We start from the raw sequence: 6,955 nt of genomic DNA, 5'->3' as shown, positions 1-6,955 counted from the left end.
AACAACCTAAAAATATTTTTCGAAATTCTATTTGAATGAAGAAAATAACAGTTTTGAATTAAAAGTAAAGTATTGTCAAATTGAGCTTTCGATATAACAATAAATATTTTCATTTCAAACATACATATCAGTTTGAAACAAAATGAAATTTCTGTTAGTGCGTAAAACAACCATAAATGTGACCAAACTCGTGACTTTAGTCATGACCTTGAAATGCGGTCAGGCATATATAAATATTTATTTTTGAAACGATGATTCTACAATTGATGAAGGGACGGTAAGGGAAAGTAATGAAGGATTTTTTCGGGAATGAAGGGGAAGGGTGGAAAGGAAGGGGGGGGGGGTAATAGGTAGCTATGGTTAACAAGTTGTCGTTGTGACTCCTATCTTTTGTCCAATGCTGGAAGGTGCATGGGTCGAACCAAGCTGTAATCAGAGATTATAACCGGATTTGAACCCACAACACCTGCCAGGGCGTGTCGCTCACTGGTACCCGTGTACCTTTGAACCACAGAGGCGCTGGACAAAAGAAGTCTGCACAACCCCCCTTATTAACCATAGCGCGACATGGGTTGTTCTATTTTTAGACACACAATGTGCCTCTTCCTACACCTACTGTAGAAACCATCGACCGAGAAGTTTTAATCTAACTTGTTTTTACTTTCAGGACGACGACACTAAGCAGGCCCTTACGACTTGCAAGGTACTGCGTGTGACGCTGTTCGTCCGAAAGCGTGTTAGTCCGCGTTTCTCAGCGCGGTTCTTCGGAGAAAGGCTCCGTTCCTATGAAAATTGACCAAACTCGTGACTTTAGTCATGACCTTGAAATGCGGTCAGGCATATATAAATATTTATTTTTGAAACGATGATTCTACAATTGATGAAGGGACGGTAAGGGAAAGTAATGAAGGATTTTTTCGGGAATGAAGGGGAAGGGTGGAAAGGAAGGGGGGGGGGGGGGTAATAGGTAGCTATGGTTAACAAGTTGTCGTTGTGACTCCTATCTTTTGTCCAATGCTGGAAGGTGCATGGGTCGAACCAAGCTGTAATCAGAGATTATAACCGGATTTGAACCCACAACACCTGCCAGGGCGTGTCGCTCACTGGTACCCGTGTACCTTTGAACCACAGAGGCGCTGGACAAAAGAAGTCTGCACAACCCCCCTTATTAACCATAGCGCGACATGGGTTGTTCTATTTTTAGACACACAATGTGCCTCTTCCTACACCTACTGTAGAAACCATCGACCGAGAAGTTTTAATCTAACTTGTTTTTACTTTCAGGACGACGACACTAAGCAGGCCCTTACGACTTGCAAGGTACTGCGTGTGACGCTGTTCGTCCGAAAGCGTGTTAGTCCGCGTTTCTCAGCGCGGTTCTTCGGAGAAAGGCTCCGTTCCTATGAAAATTGACCAAACTCGTGACTTTAGTCATGACCAAAGTCATGAGTCATGAGTCATGAAAAAATCCTTCATTACTTTCCCTTACCGTCCCTTCATCAATTGTAGAATCATCGTTTCAAAAATAAATATTTAACCATAAATGTGGTTGAAACTACATTTTTACCTTTGTTATAGAGTAAGCAGGAGTAAAAGTGCGATTTAATGATTTATCGGTGCAGATTCCGAGTAAATTAACTATATTGGCATTAATGGGTGACTACTTTGACAGCTTGAATCTAACGTAAACTTTGGTTGCTTACGAAGCATAATTGCTGAGTTATGTGCAAATGTTATTTTAGGGCGGTTTTGATGTAATTTTTTGTAGCAGTGTTTCACATCACTCGCATATCTGTTTTGAAAATACGGTGAAAAGCGGGGTAAAAGTGCGATTCACGGACGGGGCAAAATTGCGATTCATGGACGAGGCAAAAGTGTATAGCTATTTATATACAGCTTTTGGCCCTATATTACAGATACTAGAAATGGAAGATCTGCAGAAAACTGTGTGCTCTACAGATGTTGGTTGAAGGAAAACAATGTTTTTCCGCTGAACAAACAATAAACAAACGTTTGAGAAAGTTTCGATCTGTCGGAGGCTTCATTTCACTAGCGCAAAATAGAAAAGGTGCAAATTGAGAATATTCCTTACCAAAACATACCGCAGATTGGAAATAATATGGTTTTGTTAGCTACTGTTGTGCTAATTTCATGGATTCGAGCTTCGCACTTTTGCCTCGCGCTATTCGAACTTTTGCCCCGCTAGTGGGGTTTACAGTTTTAGTGTTGGCGCTAACGACGTTGTTTTCTGACGTATAAAATACTTTCAGTTTCAGTTTAATTTATTTAGCTGTCAAATATTATGGCCCTTTTGTGAATAATGGCGTGGTATTCAACAGGCATTTATAAAAAAATAACACAATGGTCATAGTTATGCACAATGTTGAAATATACAAATATTAAGAAAAATGCGCAGAATTAGGTCACGGTAGATACATTACAAACAAATTCATGCAAATTTTGTTAAGGGGACATGAACGACTAAAATTTTTGAAAAAGCATTATTTTTTTATTTCAGATTTTGATTTTGTAATCTTTTCCGCTTATTTTGATACTAAATTTGTAATGATCCGACCATGGGAAGTGGTCGAAAAACGATCATACACATAAGCATTCCAGTGCGGCGTGGAACAACTTCGGCGCAATAAAACGTTGCTCCTTGAAAATCACGATTTTCAAACTTTATGTGCATTTTTGTCAGAAACTACACAACGTATTGAAACAAACTTTTTTTACTTTGTTGGTAGTAGCTTGGCAAATACTTTTATATCTTTTGAGGATTGTAAACAAAACACAGCCAGAGAAAAAAAAGAAGACAAAATCTTATTTTTTCAGGCATCTATTTTTCTTCTTTTTCGTTTTTCTCAAGCTGTGTTTTGTTTACGAAACTGAAAAGTTATAAAAGTCTTTGCCAAGCTACTACCAACAAAACAAAAAAAAGTTTGTTCCAATACGTTGTGTAGTTTCTGAGAAAAAGGCACATAAAGTTTGAAAATCGTGATCGTTTTTCGGCCACTTCCCGTGGTCGGATCATTACAAATTTAGTATCAAAATAAGCGGAAAAGATTGCAGAATCAAAATCTCAAATAAAAAAATAATGATTTTTTCAAAATTTTTGGGCGTTTATGTCCCCTTAAACTTTGACTAATTGAACACTTCATTAAGCTTTTTTTTTTTAGAATGGGATTTGACTACTTTGTCCATTAATTTGAACTTTTGTAGTAATTAAGCTTTTAGTACGTTTGTAAAAATTTAAATGTTTTCCCCAAAATTTAGCGTACGTGTGAATGCATGTGAGGAGTTCTTTACAGTGATAGCGCATCATGTTTTACAATATAGGATATTGGCAACCATCGTGCAATTAAAAAACGAAATTCGTTATTCGCATTGCCTCATTCGTGCAATTAGCGAACGAGTGCTGTATTCACTTTAGGTTAAAAATAATTTTAAATGCAGTTAATGAAAAGAAAAATCTTATGTCCAACAGCTGAACGCAATAGATGCTAAACCACAACATAAATTTTTTTATTGATTTTCACTGCTCAAACGTGAATATCAGTTTGTACCAATATCACAGGGCGCTGATATTCTATATTCTCGTGCATGAAGCTCATGCTTACTGCATTTAGTTATTATGTACGTTTGATCAAAGCAAGCAGATTTTCAATGCAAGGTAGACTGATAATCCAGAAGTTTGAACGTTATGCTGATGAACATTAACAGCACTGGCTAGAACAAACCACAACCTGGGAAAAAACAAGAAAAAATGACAAAAAAAAGCAATCAAAAATAAGCTAATATAAAATTTGGGCACCAGAGGGTTAAATAACGGCAGTGTGTTGGTGTGATGGTACCTCTAATTCATAAACTGTAGCTGGGTCTAACAGGTGGACGATTTAAAGGTATTCTCAAACCTAACATATTACTATGGAGACCACGGAACCATAACGTCATGGTTGGCTGCCACTAATCTATACTACTATAATACTCCACATAATCACAATTGCATTATACGTTTGCTTCAATTTCTTACCTGCATAGGACAGTCTAGTCATTATGGGTAAGGTGCAGCTATGAATAAAATTCACCCGTGTCACGCCGCGAACTTCGTGCTTTAACCTGCTGTATGCTGTTCTCCGGTTATTTTTTTTTTTTTGGCTTCAATGGTACTCTGCCGGTTCTGCTGGTCGTGGTGCCCTGTTTACAAGTACACTAGACTCCCCCTCTTTTAACATACTATTAAACGGTACAAGTGTGCTAAAAGACCAATAGCCGAAACGGCGACATTCTCATCATGTCAGTTCAAGAGAAAAGGAAAAAGTTAATTAATATCATTCTTATTGGAGTAGTGACTCTTTATCAAGTAAAAAGTGTGCTTGATGAACAGTTTATTTGTTTAGGCCACCGTCAGTCGACAAATTGTTACTCATTGAGTTGATCGCGCGCGCTCGGACAGTGAGAATGTTATTCGGCGAGATAAATTGTGATGCTAAGATGTGTTTCTCTGTAATCGACGATAAAAAAAGTGATAAGGATGATTTCATTACTGTCATCAAATAGTAACAGTAGACAGTTTACTACTGAGATCTGATTCTAGTTTTTGTGGTGACTGATTCACTGTCATAAAAAAATATATTTGTAGAGTGTAGGTGGATATTCCTAACAAACTGGAAGGTAAATTGTTGCTTGATTGCACCTGTTTGTTGTTTAGATGCTCTATATATACATATATTTTTACCTTCGTTACTGATTAAACTGATGATTTCTGTTTATTAAATTTCAACGCTCAACATTCACGATTTTAGTATTAATGCAGATAATAGCGTGACGTATGAAAATTTATTTATTATTAACAAAGATAGCGTAATCATCGCAATCTTCACAGAAAAATTAGTACCTGCGGTAATGGAATTTCAATGTGCTTTACACCCAAACGTATTTTACATTTACAAAAAATTCCTTCCACACAATATTGAATTTATGTTGCTTTTTTACGCAGCAATTTACAAATATCGATTTTTCACGTAGGTCTACGTTAAACGAGATGTCACGAGGGCAAAATAAAAACCTAAAAATATGATAAATGTGGATGGTGTAAGTTTTGAGTTCTTATAGCCCATTCTTTTCTCAATAAATGCAAAAATCAATCAATTAGATATTTTTCCTGAAAATTGATACGTATGAGTTGCTGGGAATTGGCTATTGCTGAAATAGTAAGAACAAATAATCCAATGGTGTATATCTATACATATAAAAATGGATTTCTGTCTGTTCGTCTGTCTGTTCGTCTGTCTGTTCGTCTGTCTGTCTGTCTGTCCCTATGTTCCTTATAGAATCGAAAACTACTGAACCAATCGGAGTGAAAATTTGCATATAGGGGTTTTTGGGGCCAGGGAAGGTTCTTATGATGGTTAGAGACCCCTCCCCCCACTAAGAGGTGGGGCTCCCATACAAATGAAACACAAATTTTTGCATAACTCGAGAACTAATCTAGCAAATGGAACAAAATTTTACATGTGGGTGTTTTTGGAGGCATGAATTTTTTCTATGATGAATCGAGACCTCTTACCTTTTTAGGAGGGAGGGGCTCCCATACAAATGAAATACAAATTTCCTCATAACTCGAGAACTAATCAAGCAAATGGAACCAAATTTAGCATGTGGGTGTTTTTGTAGGCAAAAAATGAAGCCCTACTTAAGTCCATATCGCATGAACCAAGCATCCATTATTTTTGTACGGAAATGCGATTAAGATTTTTTAACTGTCCAGCCAAAATATTATTTAGAAGGAAAAGTTCTAGTAGGGAGTTTTCCATCACTGTGGAAACCCAGCTGAGAAAAACTGGAGTTCATTGAGAAAACAAGAGGCCTTGTACTTATTAAATTTTATTTTGTTTATAAACCCATCCACCACGCCTATGTACAAAATCTTTTAAAGTTTTGGTTACTTGCGTATGGACTTGTATTGTGTATTTCGAAAGTTATACCAAGTTGAAGCTCGAAAGTAGTTACAAGTGACAACAAATGACGGTATGGAAAACATTTAGCAGTCGATCACCTCATCGATTAGCATTATGTTGATGTCACGTCATGCCCGCAAATTTACTGTTATACGCAACTAACAATTATAGAGGAAGCAACCATTATTTATCCATATGCTTATTTCGAACTTTCTTAATAAAATGTAAGCATTTCAGTGAGAGTAAATAATTAAATTACCAATACCTCCGCTTCATTACCCCAGTTCCATATTTTCATGATAAATTTATTACAATATGCTTTACGTAATCCTTAGAAGCATAATTAGACAAAGGAAAATATTTTGAGAGTCTAACGGTGGATCAATAATGCTTTCTTTTACCCTTCCCGGTTTATACCGAGGAACTATTGAATGAGTCATAATGTATTAATGGTTCAATTCTTATTTTCCGGACGATTTTCCGCTTTTCACTCTACTGAAGCACATACCATTCGAGCTTCAAACTGTGAAGACTGTTTTGTCACTGAGTTGCTTCTCATAGTATCCTTTGACACCTAATTGTAAGACTGTAACCCTAAATGTATATTTGTTGGTTTATTGATTAAACTTACTGTTTGCAGGTTGGCAGAGTACAACATAAATTTCGAATATGCTGCTTAGCTGCTACAATATATGGTAGTATAATAGTGTCTAGTGAAGTAACAGTGAAATAGGTTGAATGTCGCTATGAAAAAGGCAGCTCCTATAATTAATGGTAGTGAAAGCAATTGTTACGAGGATGGTTCTGTAGTATCTTCCGCAACAGCATCAAATACCAATTTTATTAAAAATCGCAAATCAAACCGAAGTGAGATCAAATCTCGTTTTCCAATGATGCACTGGATAAAAGGTAATTGGCTGGATGTTACTACAAAAAGGGACATCAAAATAGTACCACCTTGCCTTGGAATAAGTACTGATAATGATAAGGAGATT

Source organism: Sabethes cyaneus, chromosome 1 (genome assembly GCF_943734655.1).
Source record: "Sabethes cyaneus chromosome 1, idSabCyanKW18_F2, whole genome shotgun sequence".
NCBI classification, from domain to species: Eukaryota; Metazoa; Arthropoda; class Insecta; order Diptera; family Culicidae; genus Sabethes; species Sabethes cyaneus.
This window is presented reverse-complemented; position numbering follows the sequence as displayed.